This window comes from Bacillus rossius, chromosome 1, assembly GCF_032445375.1.
Source record: "Bacillus rossius redtenbacheri isolate Brsri chromosome 1, Brsri_v3, whole genome shotgun sequence".
Lineage (NCBI taxonomy): Eukaryota > Metazoa > Arthropoda > Insecta > Phasmatodea > Bacillidae > Bacillus > Bacillus rossius.
The window spans coordinates 135,994,181-136,012,194 of NC_086330.1; the positions used below are offsets into that span (position 1 = coordinate 135,994,181).

General features: G+C 38.6%; 1 protein-coding gene and 1 long non-coding RNA gene across 3 annotated transcripts in view; one reads left to right on the forward strand and one right to left on the reverse strand.

Moving 5' to 3' along the window:
* The first annotated feature begins 1,380 nt into the window (after positions 1–1,380).
* On the forward strand, positions 1,381–16,526 carry LOC134546196 (uncharacterized). Of its 2 annotated transcripts, none has more exons than XR_010079100.1 (3): positions 1,381–1,564; positions 12,053–14,022; positions 14,944–16,526. It is a non-coding gene; the product is annotated as an uncharacterized LOC134546196 (long non-coding RNA). The 2 variants fall into 2 exon arrangements; XR_010079101.1 differs by lacking the exon at positions 1,381–1,564 and having other exon boundaries at positions 9,758–13,175; positions 13,836–14,022.
* The window catches only part of LOC134546194 (sodium/hydrogen exchanger 10-like), a 405,401-nt gene continuing 395,442 nt past the window's right edge, over positions 8,056–18,014 (reverse strand). The window contains exon 22 of the mRNA XM_063388789.1: positions 8,056–8,253. The gene's annotated coding sequence lies outside the window, so the exon portion shown is untranslated. The remainder of the gene's footprint in view (positions 8,254–18,014) is intronic.

Below are 18,014 nucleotides of genomic sequence, written 5' to 3' on the forward strand. Positions count from 1 at the left end.
TAAACTGGGTGGGTGATTTCCTGAGGAATAGAAGACAAAGAGTGAGAGTGGGTGAGGAAAGCTCCGAGGAGGGGGAAGTGACGTCGGGGGTGCCACAGGGGAGTGTGCTGGGGCCTCTGTTGTTCACAATTATGATAAACGATCTGGGGGAGGGCATGAAAGCCAGATGGAGGCTATTTGCAGATGACTGTGTAGTGTATGAGGTTGTGGGGGAAGGGGGATGTTTAGCAGAGGACTTGATAAGGTTGGAGCAATGGACGGAGAAAAATGGAATGTCCTTGAATGTTGGTAAGACAAAAGTTGTCAGATTTACAAAGAGGAGGAAAGTCACACGAAATGTATATTACTGGAAGGGGCAGGAGATAAGAGAGGCAGCAGGATATAAGTACCTGGGGGTGACACTGAAAAATGACCTAGGATGGGCGGAGCACATAGAGGGGGTGGTCAGGAGGGGAAGGCAGGCGCTGGGGTTGCTTGGTAGGACCCTGCAGGGAGCTGGGAGGAGGACAAAGGAGAAGGCATACTCCACATTGGTCAGGCCAATGTTGGAGTATGCGGCGGCGGTCTGGGACCCCTACCTGGTGACTGAGGTGAAGGAGCTGGAAGGGGTGCAGCGCAGAGCGGCTAGGTGGGTGATGGGAATGTGGAGAAGGAGGGAGGGGCAGGATGGGAAACTGCATAGCCCAACGGAAATGATTAAGGAGTTGGGGTGGGAAACGTTACAGAGGAGAAGAAGAGTGGAAAGGTTGGTCAGGATGTTCAAGGTGCTGAAGGGGGAAGGGGGATGGGGGCAATTGGGAAGCAAAGTACATAGAGGGGAGTACAGAGGACGAAGAGACCACAGATGTAAGCTCCAGAGGGTGTGGAGGCGGACAGAGAGAGGGCGGAACACCTTCCTGGTGAGGACGGGGAGGGAGTGGAATGGGCTGGGGGAGGAAATGGTGGAGGTCAGGGATGGGAGGGAGCTGAGGAGAAAGCTGATGGAGGGGGGGGGGGGGAGAGGGGAGTGAGTGGGAGTTCTTGCCACCGGGTGAAAGCCCAATTGCAGGTTAAGTAATAATAATAATAATAACTTTGTAATATAACATTTTATAACTTGTTTTGTTATACAGTGTAGACCCACCTATAGAACTTTTACGTTTCGACATTTTCTGTCATTATATCGCAAATAACACGCAAAATGTAGTGTAGCATACACACGGAATCAATACAAACATAACCTAACCGACACATAGGAAATTAACAAAGCAAAACGATACGGCATAGATATATTTAGTCATTACTGGACACTTGAAAATAAAATGTTACGAACGTGAGTCTAGGGCATTTTGTTTCACAAGTGTGACATCTCACATGCATACATCTATGGAACCACGAACACAACATACCGCATATTGCTGCGACGTGATGTAAACAAACCGAAAAACCATAAAATGCATTTAATCCGTAGTTTTAACCTACCATTCGTATTGCCGTAGTCAAGTAACGAAAATCGTAGAAACTACGGAAAATCCGTAGTACTTGGCATCTCTGGACTATGTGTTGAAGTAACCTAACAAGGGAGGTGTGTTGTGTATTGTGGGCCGCAGAGCAGGTTAATAATAATAATAATAATAATAATAATAATAATAATAATAATAATAATTTACACCTGCAATTGGGCTTCCGCCCGGTGGCAAGGAGTTCCCACCCCCAACTACCCTCACTCCTCCCCCCTCTGGAGCCTACTTCGAAAGTCCTTTCCTCCTCCCAGATCCAGTGTCCTCCCCTCAAGTTCGTTCCACTCTAGCCCCGTCCTCACAAGGAATACCTGTCTTCCTCTCTCTGTCCGTCTCCATTCTCTCTGAATCTTCCACTCATGATCCCTCCTTCCTCGATACAGCCCTCTGTGCAACCTAGCTCCCAGCTTTCCCCAGCCCCCCTCCCCCCCATGAATTACCTTATTCATTCTCACCAGCCTTTCCACCTTCCTCCTTTCTTGCAGTGTGTCCCACCCCAGCTCCTTCATCATCACCGATGGTCTGTGAGTTTCCCCCATCCTGCCTTCGCCTTCCCTTCTCCTCCACATATTCGTTACCCATCTCGCTGCCTTGCGCTGCACCCTCTCCAACTCCTCAATTTCCTTCTCCACATAGGGGTCCCACACCGCCGCGGCATACTCCAACACTGGCCGTACCAATGTCACGTACGCCTTTTCCTTTACATTCCTACCTGTCCCTTTCAGTGTCCTGCTAAGCATCCCTAACCCCATTCTGCCCTTCGTCACCACCTTCTTGACCTGCTTTCCCCACCCCAAGTCGTTCTGCAGGATCACTCCCAGGTATTTATACTCCTCAGCTTCCTGGATCACCTGTCCCTTCCAGCAGTACACTTTTCCCTCCACCCTTCTCTTCCTCGTGAACCTCACCACCTTTGTTTTCCCTACATTTATACCCATTTCGTTTTCCCTCGACCAGCACTCCAGTTTCTGCAAGTCCTCTGCCAGGTGCGCCCCTTCCCCCACAGTTTCATAGAGCACACAATCGTCCGCAAACAACCGCAGCCTACTTTTCAACCCCTCCCCTACATCATTCATCATGATCAGGAAGAGCAGGGGTCCCATGACACTGCCTTGTGGTACCCCTGACATCACATTTCCCTCTTCTGACCATTCCTTACCCACTCTCACTCGCTGGATCCTGTCCCTCAAGAAGTCCCCTGTCCAATTTACCACCCTCCTGTCCTCTATCAACCCCTCCACCTTTTCCATCACCCTCCTGTGCGGCACCCTGTCAAACGCTTTCTCAAAGTCTATAAAAATAGCGTCTACCTGCTTTCCCTCATCCACTGCCTCCACCAAGTCCTCCAGCAGCCCCGCCATCTGTTTTTCACAGGAGTAACCCCTCTGGAAGCCGTGCTGCCTCTCGTCCATCCAGTCCCTTTCCTCCACCCTTTCTACTATATAACTCACTACCAGCCTCTCCATCACCTTGCCTACGTTTGACGTCAAGCTGACCGGCCTATAGTTGGCTGGGTGTGCCTTATTCCCACTCCCTTTATAGATGGGCACCATCACAGCCTCTTTCCACTGCCTCGGCAGCTGTCCCTCCTCCAGTGACTGCGCATACAGTACTTGCAGGTACTTCCCTATCACCTTCCCTCCCAGCTTGAGGTGCCTGTTCCCTATCCCATCTGGCCCAACCGCCTTCCTCACATTCAGTCTCCTCAACTCCCTTAATACATCATCCCTCCGTATTTCCAACCCTCTCTCTCCCCCTGACTTCTCCTCTTGTGCTCCGCACCATACTCCCCCGTTTACAAAAACCGATAAGTATTGTTCCTGCAGTAAACGAGCCTTTTCCAGGTCACTCACACACTCTTGCTCTTCTCTCCCCTTTAATACTGGCAGTCCCTTCTCCCCCTTTACTCTCCTAACATATCGGTACAGATCCGCCCAGTTTCCCCGCCCCCCTTTCTCCATCATCCTTTCCATGTACGCATCCCGTGCTTCCCTAGTTTTCTTTCCCAGTTCCTTCGCCAGATCCTTCATTTCTGCGTTTAGCCCCTCCCCTCCACGCTTCTTGGCTCTTGCGTGGAGCCTCCTGCACTTTCGCTTTAATACCTTTACCTCCCGTCCATAGTAGGGCGGATCGCCACACTTTCCTACCCTCCTTTGGGGTACGAAGCACTCCACCATTTGCTCCAATATGCCCCTCAAAACCTCCCACTTCCCTTCTAGTTCTGCAATCCCTTCCCACCTACAGAACTCCAATTCAAGAAATGCCTCCGCCCCTGCTCTAACCGCCCTGCTCCACTGTCTTAACACTTCCTTCCTACTTTCCTTCACCTCCCTCCATCCCATATCTATCTCCACCACCGGGATTTTGTGGTCACTGATGCCCTCCATCACCGTAGTGCCTACTACTACCTCCACAGGCCTCACCAGCACCACATCTAGTAGGTTCCCAGATTCCCCCTGTCCTTCACCATTCCTCATCCTGGTGTTCTCTCCCACCACCTGCTCCAGTCCACTATTTACCAACTGGGTTGCCCATCTTTGCTCCCTCACCCCCATTTCCTCCGGTCCTTGCTCCCACACCACCCCTGGCATGTTTAGGTCCCCCGCCACTATCACCCACCTATCCTCCCTCAACAGTGACAGCCTGTCCTTTACCCCTTGTATAACCGCCTCCCCTTTCCCTGGGGATGCTGTTGTCGTAATTAGTAATGGAGGTTTGCGTGCACGAGTTGTAGAGAAATATATGGCCTGATAAGTAACTAATTGTAAGTAACGGGATGAAATAAATAGTACACAAAAATAATACTATTAAATTGGGTGAGTAGGTTGTGAGGTTAGTTACATTAAAAAAATTCTGTAAAATTGTATGAACAGTTTTTGGTAAGGTTATATTGAAAAACAATACTGTAAAATGGTGTGAGTAGTTGGATTGGCATTTTTTAATTCAACAAAATTTTTTTTATGCTATAATCTAGCTGAATTATGAACACCTACCTACCTACCTTCCTATCTTAAAAGAATCATAAATGTTTCATATAGTTACTATTTTACAACTTACGTTATTCCATACATAGATACACATTAAAAATTGATTTGTGAACCTAATACTTAACTAACCAATTGTTTGTCGTATATATTAATTTGACTAGAATACTATAGTAACTAAATTAAGCAATTCTAATGACAAATTTAAAATAAGATTACAATTCAAAACGAAGCTATTTGTTGTCCCTATGTACAGAGATAGGTTAAAAACTTTATTTGAAGAGATATTATCAATTACTTTGTGCGTATCACCCGGATATTAACGTTATAACATATAAATTACATGGCATGCAATCCCTTTATAGACATATTTTACAAAATTTTTATTTTAAAAGCAAACAAACAATTTCCACGCGCATGCATGCCCGCGTGCAGGAGTCGACTTCTGATTATAGCAAGTAAAACAAATATTGTATAAAGTATTTGTTCAGATTTTACAATGACAAAAATATTAAAATTGTACTTGGTAAATATTTAGTTGAGCGGTATTTGCGAAAAAAAATGTTAAAAATCCGAAAATACCTTTATTAGACGCTCTTCAACTTCCTCTTTTCATTAAAAGCGGCGGAGGTAAAAAATTCCAAATACTTTAGAAGATATTGAATTTTTAAATTTCATCATATGTAGTTGAGCGGTATTTGTGAAAAAAAAAAATGTTAAAAATCCGAAAATAACTTTATTAGATGCTCTTCAACTTCCTCTTTTCATTAAAAGCGGCGGAGATAAGAAATTCCAAAAGTAATTGGAATTTCTTATCTCCGCAGGCGGTTATGAAAAGAGAACGTAAAAGAGCATATAATGAAAGCTATTTCAGATTTGTACGATTTTTTTTGGCGCTAATCCGTACACTACATATTTACCAAACTATGGAATGTATGTGTGTGTTTTGCGATATTTAAGTTTGAGCATTGCAATGTCATAATAACTTCCTAAATTGTTAAAAACCATAACAAATTATAATTTAGTACTTTTTTTCTAATCTAGTACTTTTTTTCTCGCCCAATTTGGCACAAAATATTTTTCCCTTGTGGACACCCTGGGTATGGTTGGGAATAAACATATTTAGTTTAAAGATTTTTAACACATTCAACACGATGCCCGTATATGTTACGAGCAACATTTTTTAATGCTCTGAACGATGCCCGCATGCCATACGAGAGCTACTTTAACCTTGTTTTTTTTTTCTTTAAAAAAATGTGGGACCCCCCCCAGGGGGTCCGTCCCGCCAAAATATGTGCTCTTTATTTTAAAAAGGGCGAGTACAAATACAAACATGGAGGAGAAAAATTGATACAAGAAAAAGAAAAAGATATTTACATTATTATACATTACATGGAACTCGGGTCCCTCTCAAAAATAGAGTCCTTGGGAACTGGTAATTGGTGAGTGGTGAAAATGTTAGTTACAGGTGATGGTGAAGGTGGTGGTGGAGTGGTGGTGTGGCCAGTCCTGTTTGGCTCGGGTCTGGCCTGTACAGACGGCTTCGGCATGATGAATCGGTGGGGTGGTCATGGTAGAGGTGGTGGAGTAAAAATGAATATGCCCGTGTGTCTTACGTGCGTCGTTCATTCTGCAGTGTTCTCTGAAGCTTTTCGTTCACATTGAAATACACAGATCGCAGCAGCGGACTCTTAGTTCAGAGAAGAGTAGGTAGATAGCGTGCGCTGTCTCGTGGTGTATCAGACTACATCGAGTACTACACAGCGTGGTTTGTATTATAAACTAGTTTGGCGGAATCGGTAACAATGTCTGAGAAAGAAATCGTTGATGAAGTTTTGAATGTTTTATGTGCTGATTCTGGCTCTGAAGTTGATGATAGTGACTTGGATCCTTTATTCGTGCCTGAAAGAAATTCAAGTGATGCTGAATCAGGTATGAAATGTTGCTGTACTTTTCAGAGACAGTAAATAATAGTGCAAATGTACTATATTTTACTTTGCAATTATAGTAGAGTCAAAAAAAGTTTGCTAAGGGCATAGTTTATGCAATAATATACTGTAAAATATACGGCGATAGTCTAGATGAGACAATTTTTATATTTCAGCTTCTAAAAGCCTAACTGACAGCAATTTTGTAGCTGCAAGAGAAAGTGCACGATCGGTGCGTTCTCTGATACATTATAAAGCTTTTGACTGAAAAAACAACAAAAAAATAATATATTTTGAAAATTTTAGATGTACATTCAAATAACTTACGTGATGAACGTTTATACTTATTTTGTTGCTAGCTGTAGAAATTTTGTCATATGAAATTTCAGAACATTTATTTTTGAATTGCAGGTTCTGAAAGTCCCACACCAGACAGTAATTTACGAGCTGTGGGAGGAAATGCTCCCGCTGGAAATGTTATGCGTGCTTCTGAGTGGTCTAGAAATGATGATCAGCCTCAGCTGCCTGTATTTGAAGAGCAGTGCGGTGTCTCCGCTCCTCTCAGTCACGAGTGTGATGAGCTGGAGTGTTTCAGTATTTTTTTGGATAATGATAGCATAAAAAAAATAAAAACAGAAACAAATCGGTATGCTGCCACATTAATTGATAGAATGAAGCGACAAAACAAACTAAAAAAAAGTTTGATCTGGCATAAATGGTGCACTGTAAAATTGCATGAACTCTATAGTTTTTTTTCCTATCATCCTGCATATGTGCATTGTAAAAATCCCTAAGCTTAGTGATTATTGGTCTACAGATCCATTCCTCCAGACGTCATTTTCTAGCAAAATGTTGAGTCGAGATAGATTGTCATCAATTCTATTCATGTTGCATGTGAACGACAATGCCAGTTACATAGCCAAAGGCCAAACAAACCATGATCCACTACACAAAATAAGACCCTTTTATGACAATTTTGTTCAGAAATGCAAAACTTGCTTGGCACCCCATGCAAATCTAACAATAGACGAAGCGATGTGTCCATTTCGCGGCAGGGCAAGTTTTAGAGTTTACATCAAGAACAAACCAAACAAGTATGGTTTGAAACTGTATGTTTTATGTGACTCGGCGACTGGCTTCGTGTTGAACTGTGAAGTATACACAGGGTCTTCTGGAAATGTTGACAACTACATTCTTGCTTTAGTTGAAAGGCTTTGCTCTTAGTATTTTGGAAAGGGACATTGTATATATATATGTATCGGTACTACACAAGTCCGGCACTTCTCAAAATGCTGTGGGACAATAACACATTAGGGGTAGGAACAGTTATGAAAAAAAGCAAAGGCTTGCCTAAGGAATTGCAAACTTGTAAACTCAAGAAGAATGAAGCTATTTTTTTCAGAAATGGTCCACTTCTCGCATTAAAATGGCGAGACACTAGAGATGTTTATTGCCTCTCCACTAAACACAAGGCTACAAGTTCCACTGTAAGGTCCAAGGGTGGCAATGTTGATAAACCTAAGCCAGATATAATACTTGACTATAACATGTATAAGACTGGAGTTGATCATGCAGACCAGCTGCACAGCTATTACCCCTTCCAGCGTAAGTCAATGAAATGGTGGAAGAAATTATTCTTTCACATTTTTACGATGTCTGTTGTAAATGCCTTTATTCTTTACAAAGAAAAATCTGGCAAGAACATCACACTAGCAAATTTTATCAGGTGTCTAGGAAACAGATTTGTTATGCTTGGTGCTTCTGTAGCTGCTGATAATCCGTCACCATCCACATCAGTTGCAAGGCTTTCGTGTCGTCATTTTCCTGAGAAAGTGCCTTCAACTGCAAATAAACAAAATGCCACACGATATTGTAAAGTGTGCTCAGATACGGGTAAAAAAACCAGTGGGAAAAGAGTGCGGAGGGAGAGTCGATGGTGGTGCAAAGAGTGTGGAGTGGGTCTCTGTGTACCAAAATGATTCCAGGAGTTTCATACCAAGGTACACTATGCCTGAAACAGACTTTTACATAAACCTTCCTGTTGTAAACTTTCCTATGTATGTAAATATATTTCTGTCATTCGTTTCAGGATAGTTCATATTTTTGAACTTTTTCTTTAGTTAGTGTTTATGACAATTATATTGAAATTATGTTTTTTATTATAGTAGTTTTACATAATATTTTAGTAATTATTTTATTATGATTGTGTGACAGTGCAAACATTATTTTTTAGGAAATGTAAAGAGAGATACATTTGAAAAAAACTATTCAAAATGTTATATTTTCATCCAAGTGTTTGGAATGAACTTCATGTAAATATTATAATATTCAAGCAGGTTTTTAAATAATAATTTTTTTTACGAAACATATATTTGAAAAATTTTGAATGTTCTTAAATTAACAACTTTATTAGTGTTTCTATCATTAAAAATAATGATTAGAAATCTGTTTCAGTGAATATTAAGCAAGTACAAATGGTGTGTAAATTTTTTCAAAATGTAGATGTAATGTTATAACAAATTTTTCCTCAAAAATTATACGGATACATAATAAAATTTTTGTAAATTTTATTTACAAAAATAAAAACACAGCTTTCATTAACCCTTTCCTGCCTGGCGGGACTTGTGAGTCCCACAATGTTTGAAGCCCCATAGAAATAGTGTGTGCATGTTTGAAACCACATGCTGCCTGTCGGGACCTCTGGGTCCCTGTATAGCTCCGCTCTGCCAGTTGTCGAAGAAGTTTGATTGACAGCCGAGAGGTTGCAGTACTAATACGGCAGCGCTGCACCAGTCTGGAGCGAATTTTTTTTTGTTCGTTGAGCTGGACATAATTATGATAAATGCCTGTCAGGACTTAAAAGTCCCGTCATTAAAAAATATATTAAATATAAATAAAAAAAATTGGAAAAAAATATGGTCTCCTTTTATGCCTACTTAAATATAAAAATGAATTAAAAATTACAAAATTAAATTTTTTTTACATTTATAGGCAGGAAAGGGTTAAAATACAAACATGATAAGGTAGCTCCAATATTATGGTTTAAAAACATATTGAACATATGCAAAAAACAGCAGTTCACTGAAGAATAACATGAAAAAAGGAGCCAGTGTTGAAAGTGTTAAACAAGTTAGGTATAGTGAACTCTTAAGATGTGGCAATAACGTATTTTACACCTCGTGTAATTGCAAAATCAGTATGAATCATATATTGTAGTTATTGTTACTGTATGAGAAAAAAATAGTTAAAATTTTAATTTTTAACTGATGTTCCTTTATTGCTCCATAAATAGTAATTTGTGATGATAATTGTACGAAAAAAATATTTAAAAATGTTAATTTTCAACTGATTCTTTATTGGCTCGCAAAGTATGTTTTGAATGTCACAAACAAACCTAAGCGACCATAAATTTAAATTACCAGTAAACTAATTCAATTATCGTAATGCTGTTTTACATGATCATTACTATAGATGTAAGGAACTAAGAAAAATACATTCTGATTTCTATTTTATTTTTAAACTAGCTGCCCGACCCGGCTTCGCACGGCTATACTAATGGAAAAAAATTAAACCACATCTCCCATTTACAGTAATGGCAAATAAAAAAAAAATTCAGTGAAAATTTATTGCAATGCTGTATAATGTACCGGAGAGAAAATAAATAGCACCAATGGTTTCCTGACTCGTGCACGCAACATACAACTGATGTACCCGTACTTCGCTACGGCAGTCTACAGGCAGTTCACTCTTGCGCCGCTCATTATGCATGCCCTCCTTGTGGGTACGCCACTGCCGCGCGATGCCCGTTGCCATGGAGATGCAGAAGGCATGAACAATGCAAAATCCTGTTCTCATGCAGACAAAGTACCCACTGTTGCCTGGTTTTAACCACCCATGGGATCTAATTTTCGTAAAATATCATCCTGCGTAACATAAGGAACATTACTGTGAAGTTTCAAGTCTGTAAAATATATATATACTTGAAAAAAAAAAAAAAAAAAGGTCAATTTTTGATATTTAAAGTACCCGCAAAATTTCAACGGTGATGAGGACTGCACTAACAATGAAAGAGTCGTTGCCATAGAGACGAATGAAGCATCAACATATATATACTTGAAAAAAAAAGGGCAATTTTTGATATTTAAAGTACCTGCAAAATTTCAACGGTGATGAGGACTGCACTAACAATGGAATAGTCGTTGCCATAGAGATGAATGAAGCATCAACAAAGCAACAGCCGTTGCCATGGTGATTTCCTACCAAAAACTGGAAATTTTGATATATTACGCCCCCAAAACTTCTCTTGGGATCGGATTTCCGCAGAATCCGTTCTTAGTGAGCGTCTACATCACAAAATGAGTAACTATGCTAAATTTCAAGTCAATCGCGTGTATAGTTTTAGAGATCTCGTGATGAGTGAGTCAGTGAGTGGTATTTCGCTTATATATATGTATATGTAGACACACACACACACACCCACACACACAAGTCCTTGTCAGAATTGTAACGGGAGAGGAAAATTATTGATGGTCCTAAAAATGAAAATTAATTAAAAATAATAAAAATAATTCTAGTAAAAGAAAAAAAAACAAAAACAAATTAAACACACAGAGAGAGAGAAAAAAAAAACAATAGTTTAGGTTTGCGATTTAAAGTGATAAAAAGTATTTAAATACTGATTGAACTCTTATGAGGGTACTGATTGCTTCGTTGTTAATATCACACGGGTGTTTTTTACTTGTATGGGAAAATTAAGAATGATAAGGCATCTAGTACGTGGCAACAATGTTAATAGGCAATAGGAAATAAACTTCTAGCGCCTGCGGCATTGTCAACACACACTTTGTACGTGTACTGCATGTTGTATCTAACCCCCTCCAATACATTTGATTCTAAATTGGACTTTTAGTAAGGATCCCTAATGTTATTGATAATATAATATAGCCTATAGCCTTCCTTGATAAATTTACTATCCAACACTGAAATAATTTTTCAAATCAGACCAGTGGTTTCTGAGATTAGCGCGTTCAAATAAACAAACTCTTCAGCTTTATAATATTAGTATAGATAACAAGCCCCTCTTCCATTTTTTAATGTAGTACTTTGTAAGTTTTGGGTCAAACTTATTGTTTACATACGTATACTGTTGGACTTTCGGGGTTGTTGCGTGGTTTTACGGTGTAGATGTCACCGTGAAAGTCTACACTGCCAATAATTATTATCATAAAGTATTTGTATTCTCAGGGTTTTTTCGCTTCCTCTCCAGTAGCGATCAGCAAACACTGCTGCTGGTGTAATTATCCAGGCCGTTAGTCCAGCTAACACGTCACTGCAATGTGTTCCAGCTGAGAGAGTAATCAATCAAAAGAAAGTTGTTAGTGTTGTATGATGTGTGAAGTGTGAACAATTATGTTAACTGTAAATGGTCTGTTTTAAAAGTAATTAAAAATAGCATGAATAAAATAAAAATAGTTGGAAAAATGTGATTTTAATATGGTCTTAACTGTTTGATGTGAAATTACTGTGAATGTGAAATTCACTTTGTTTAGAGCCAGAGGATCAACCAAAGACATTTAATTGAATGTTAGATTATTTGCCAGACCTGTATGTTTGTAAAGAAATAATGTTAACGGGGTCACAGGAACACATCAACTACCATGCCGAGTCTAGCTACAAGCTGTCGGAGGCTTGCTTCTCTCTTCTCTGGACCACCAGGTGGTCTACTGCGACACTGGAACGCTGGAAGGGTAAGCTGAAAGTGGCGAACTACTGAAGTTCTGGTACAGCCGGAGGTCTGGTAGAATATCAGCTTCCCTCTCGTCCTAAAAACTCTGTTCAATTAGAATCGGTCTCACCAAGTGTAGTGACAGACCGTAGGTGGTGCTGCATCAGTCGTCACGAACCACTACGAGGACAGACGGGACCGACGCGGAAGTTGGCACTAGATCGCAGATACTCCCTATCTAAGACTTGTGCCGTCTCAAACTATTCTCCCAAACAGTGGTCTGGAGAATACTATTTAACATACAACCGCGGATGACGCGATTCTTCGATTTCTCGGGCGGCAACCAAGGCTTTGGTTCGCCCCAGCCTGAGAAACGTCTTCCCGCTGCAATATGGCGATGGCCTCTCTTCTCTTTTTCCTCCCAACTATTTACTTTTTTTTGTCCCTTGCAACCAAAGAGCTATTGGGCAATCAAAAAAAAACTGCATAGTGAAATAAATAAATGAATATCAGCATGTAAGTGTACTGAACTAAGGCAAATGAATAAAAATTCCAAGGAATAATACTTAGAAGACCCTGAGGTATTTTGTTGTATCTGGCAATTAAGTGTGGTCTGTATGGCAAACTATGGTTGTCCTCTTTACAATAAAATATTTAAATACATTCAATTGGCTCACAAAATATACAATTATTTACAATAATAATCAAAATATTAACAACATAACTGTAAACAGTTGGAATGGCTACAATACTTATATTTAAAAAAACTAAATTTTTTCCGTTTTTCGACTGATGAGAAAAGAAGAAATGTTTGAGATTGGACACTGAAAATGTTGGATTTTGTCCTCAAAACACATTCCAAACTGTGCTGAAAGCATTTTTCTCCAGATTGCTTTGACAATGTAACACTTGTCTCGGAAAGGAAACTGAAGCTAGATGTTGAACCATCAATCTTCAATTTTCCTGTGCATCTACTTTCGAACAAGAAAAAGAGAAAGTCACTAACTAAAAGGATACATGAAGCTACTAATGTTGAAAGGTAGGTGGATTAAGTGTGATAGTCTGTTATGTTCCTATCCTTAGCAACTATGTAAAACATTTGTTACCTAAAATGTTGCTTACTCTTCTTGTGTTACCTAAAATGTTGCTTACTCTTCTTGTAAGAGTAGTTTATCCAATTTTATCCTGTGATCCTGATGACATTATCCTGTATATATTATTCCTGTGTTACATGATGCTTGCTGTTTTAATTTACAGGGTGTCCATGTTCTGGAACAACAGGGAAGCTGGAATCTTTTAAATTCTACTAATCTTAATTCATTTCTATGTCACAAGTTTTCATCATGTCCAGGATATTGCGATATACTAAGCATCATCATGCCATCAGTATCTAGGGATAAAGTTGGTTAAGTGATATGAAACATCTACCGAATAAATTAAAAATATACTTTACTTTTAAAATTTCTAAGTGACATACTGCTCGCAGTAGAATTTACGATATAAAAATACTAAAACCTCTATAATTTAAAGAATGAATCTTGCACTTACTATCCTGTAATAATAAAGGAAAATTATAATACATTGAACTTCATAATTTAAATATGCTGTAGTTGTAAGGGGGCTCAATCGTGACATTGTGATAAATGGGCATTTCAGATGTTGCTAATTTAATGTGATTCCATCTTATTTGTTTAAACAGAAAATGACAGCCTTCATGCAAAATGGAAAAAAAAAGAAAGAAACTTCATGACACGCGTAGAAAGCTAAGATTATCAAGGCAGTGACTACACCAGACAATGCGTAGACTGAAGACTGCAAAAGCACTAGTAAATTACCTACAGTAGGAATTGATGATGATGACAGAAAATGCTGTACACACACTTGATGTAAGTAATTAGATATTAGTCTTGAATAACAACTTAGACTTCAGAAATCTTAAAACATAATCTTCTCCACAGTATTGCACATTTTCATCACCACATATTTTGCAAAAGATACTTTCAACTATAAATTTTCAATCCTTTTGGCCTACATGAGTGAATCAGTGGTAACCACAGCTAACTTATGCTTCATATTCACTGGGAAAAAAAAACTAATCTCTTTATTAACAGCAAATATGAAAGGTATAGATGAGAATTAAAATTAATTAATTTATATTTTGTTTGAACACTTGTCATTGTCTTTTCATTTTTAAAGAATTAAATTTGAATCCCACTGGTGTTGGGCACTAGCCTGGTGACCACCAGTTGCCCCAATGTCCTTTTAACTTCTTCCTCAACTGTGCCACATTTCTTATCACACACTCCTCATTCAAGCTATTTCATTCAGCGAGTGTTTTTATGAACAGCAAGTTTTTACCTCTTTCAGTTCTCCTCCTCTCTCTTGAATACTTTTCTGGAGTTCTCCCTCATGCTTAAAGATTTTCCTCTCTCTCTACCTCATGTTCCATACATATCTGATACATCGTAACAAACCCATCTATAATCTTTCTGGCTTTGAGATTTTCCCAACACAATACGTTAATTAGTTTGACCAGTTTAATAATATAATAACCATTTTATATTTTTAATTTTTCTTTCAACCACCTACTGTGGTGTAGAAACATTGATGGAGAGAAAACTAAAAACACATGGTGTAGATTAAAACATCTGTACGATTACTCAGCTTATTGATAATTTTGTTTTTAGTGTAAACTTTATGCCAGATTTACTGTTTGCATCCATGCAATGGAAGAATCATCTAGATTTAGGGTGTTTTAACTAAAAAATGAACCTATGTATTTTTAATGACATAAATGTTATTTTCAGAAAAACCTTCCACCTGCTGCTTTCCAGCTGCTGGTGCGTTCCAGGGAAGGACCAACTAGGAATACATAACCCATTGGAACTTTGAAGATAAGCTCTAACATTGAGCTTTTATTCTAGTCGGGTATAAAATTATGTCCAAAATGTTTTACCTCACAGATTGCCCCATCCCAGCACACTGAAGAAATGGTACCTCTCAGTGGATGGCAGGCCAGGATTTAGTAAGGAGGTTAAAACTGCCCTAACGTTGAAAAAAATGAAATGGCTACAAAAGGAAAGACTGTTGTGTGTTCTCTGTTTATGGATGAAATGTGCATCAGAAAACAAGCGGAGTTTAGTGGGAAACATTTTGTATGATTGTTAATTTTGATTTGGATGTTGTTGACAGTTGTCTCCCAGAAGCAAAAGAAACACCAGTATTTGTGTTAGTGGACCTTTATGATGATTGGAAAATACCTCTTGGCTATTTTCTGGTTAGTGGCTTAAGTGGCTCAGAGTGTTGTAATTTAATGTTGCAATGTTTGGAATTTTTGCATGAACTAGATATTAATTTCCTTACATTAACAGATGGTGCTGCTTAATATTTGTCAGGGACTCATTGTTTGGGAGTAGATTACACTTCAGAAAACATGAAGACATTGTTTACAAACCCAACAGGACCAGAGTTGGAAAAAAACCCCCCAAACAACCAGGTTTTTTGGTTTGAACCAGGATTTTTATTACATTAGTTATTTTGGTTCTCATCACATTCAAACTAAATATATCATAATTCAGGGTGATTAATAATTTTACACCCAATTCATAACTGACTGCAACTAAAACATACTCATATTTCATTTTGAGACCACTTAATTATCTTACATATAAATTTTATGAAATCTATATACCTACTTATGATTTTAATGCATAAGAGTTTGTCAAATATATTGTTAAAATACTAATAGAAAAAAATTGGTGACAGTATTACAATGTGTACAACAGAATAAACTCATCAATCCAAGAAGCCATAAAAGCAAAATAAAAAAAAAACACTAATTTCCCTTCAATCTTTTGGATTATGTTATTAAAATCAAAATATCAGGATCAACCACTATTATGTTAATTCAACACTATTATGTTAGTTCTTTCCTGTTTGTATTGCAGGTCACATAACATCACTGTTGGTTGTGTTCGTTGAATGCTTTAAAAAGAAATACAAGTTTGGATGCTTTCTCTATGCCTAACTTATTACGTACTTTAGAATGCACAAATCCATATAAGACACTCTACAGTTGCTGAAATAGCATGTTCTGTAAGTAACTGTTCAACAGAAAAAAAAAAAACTATCATTAAATTTCTCAATGTCATTCTTCTGACTTCTCCAACCTCATAGGTTGTAACCTGTGATATTACTTCATCCTCAAAAAGCAATTTTTGGAAAGGTAAACTTTTTGATTAAAATTTAACAATTAATGGAAGCAGTGAACTCGTCGAGTACCTTGATTTTGCAAACTTCAATACTATGCTTTTTTCTTTTTCAGTCAAATCAACACCAAGTGATAATTTTTTGTTCTCTTTTGGATCAAGCATACAAGCTAATAAATGAGCAGGTTTAAGTGCCATATGATATCTTTTTTTGGAATTTTTGCATGACATTTTTATCCTTTTTGGCTTCCATTTTCATTTGAAGATTTTTCCACACGAACACTGACTCAGATATAGTGCATGTATTTTTCTGAACTTCATCAAGGGCTATGGCAATAGGCTTCAAAATAGAAAGTAAGTCCTCTACATTCCGTTACAAAGCCATGTTAGAAATTTGGTTTTGTACTACTTTATCAATAGTGTCACGATGTTCCTCACAAATCTGTAACAGAGTTCCTCAACCTTTAAGGCACTTCATTTGGGAGGATTAATTTTTGAACATCATATTGTCTGTAACATGCATTAGCAAAGTAGTGGTTTCAGAAATATTTTATTATTTGTAAAATCTGTTCTTTCACACTAGGAATGTTCGAGTTATCTGCTAACAAGTTTAATATGTGAGCTGAACATCCATAAGTGATGATATTTAAATCTTCTTTATCTTCTAAAAGTTGGCACATTTTCGACAAATTAGCATCATTATCAGTACAGTAGAGCATCCTGTATCCGTAATTCTACTTACCGGAATTTCTATCCGGATGTTTTCCGAGAGTTAAAAAAAATTTACAAAATTTAAAAAAATGTATATATTTTTAAATGAATTATAATATATATTATTCCCGCGGAAGTAAATACCGATTGTTTGCGCAGTTCACGCCCCGTCTAGTCAGTCAGGGTGCACTTGATTTTATAAACACTCAGCGAGTTATGATGGAAGCCAAGGCTTCCGGTCTCGCGACTGCAGTGCACGGGCGTCGAGCGCATATCAGGAATTGGCGGCAGCGGCCCCGCCTACACGTGAGCGCGCCGTGATAACGCGTTGTAGGGGAGGGGGAGTGGTGTATTGTGTGCGTTCAATGTCAGTCTTGCTTGTGGTGCGCGATCGCTAGTATGTACGTTCCTGCAGACACGTGATGTTTTCAAAACATAAACTTCCTGGTGATGAGGAAAAGAGTAGTAAACGAAGGAAAAAAGTTCTTACCATTAAAGAAAAGGTTGAGATTCTCAAGAAACTAGATGCTGGGACTTCTGTTAAAAATCTCAGCCAATCGTATGATGTCGGCATTTCGACGATTTACGACATAAAGAAACAAAAGAATGAACTGTGTAAATTTTATTCGGACAGTGATACGAAGAGAGGAATTGAAAACAGAAAAACAATGCAGGGTAGTAAATGTAGCGACCTTGATAATGCTCTTTATCAATGGTTTCGTTTGCGGCGAAGTGAAGGTGTTAGCATTTCTGGACAGATGCTGATAGAACAGGCAAAAATGTTTCATGCCGAACTGAATCTAACATACGATTGTGACTATTCGTTAGGGTGGCTTCATAAATTCAAAAAACGCCATGGAATTTCTTTTTTCAAAGTTAGCGGTGAAAAGCTTTCTGCAGATACAGCGGCGGCGGAAAAGTTTGTTGTTGAGTTCGCAGAATATGTGTTGGACAACAAC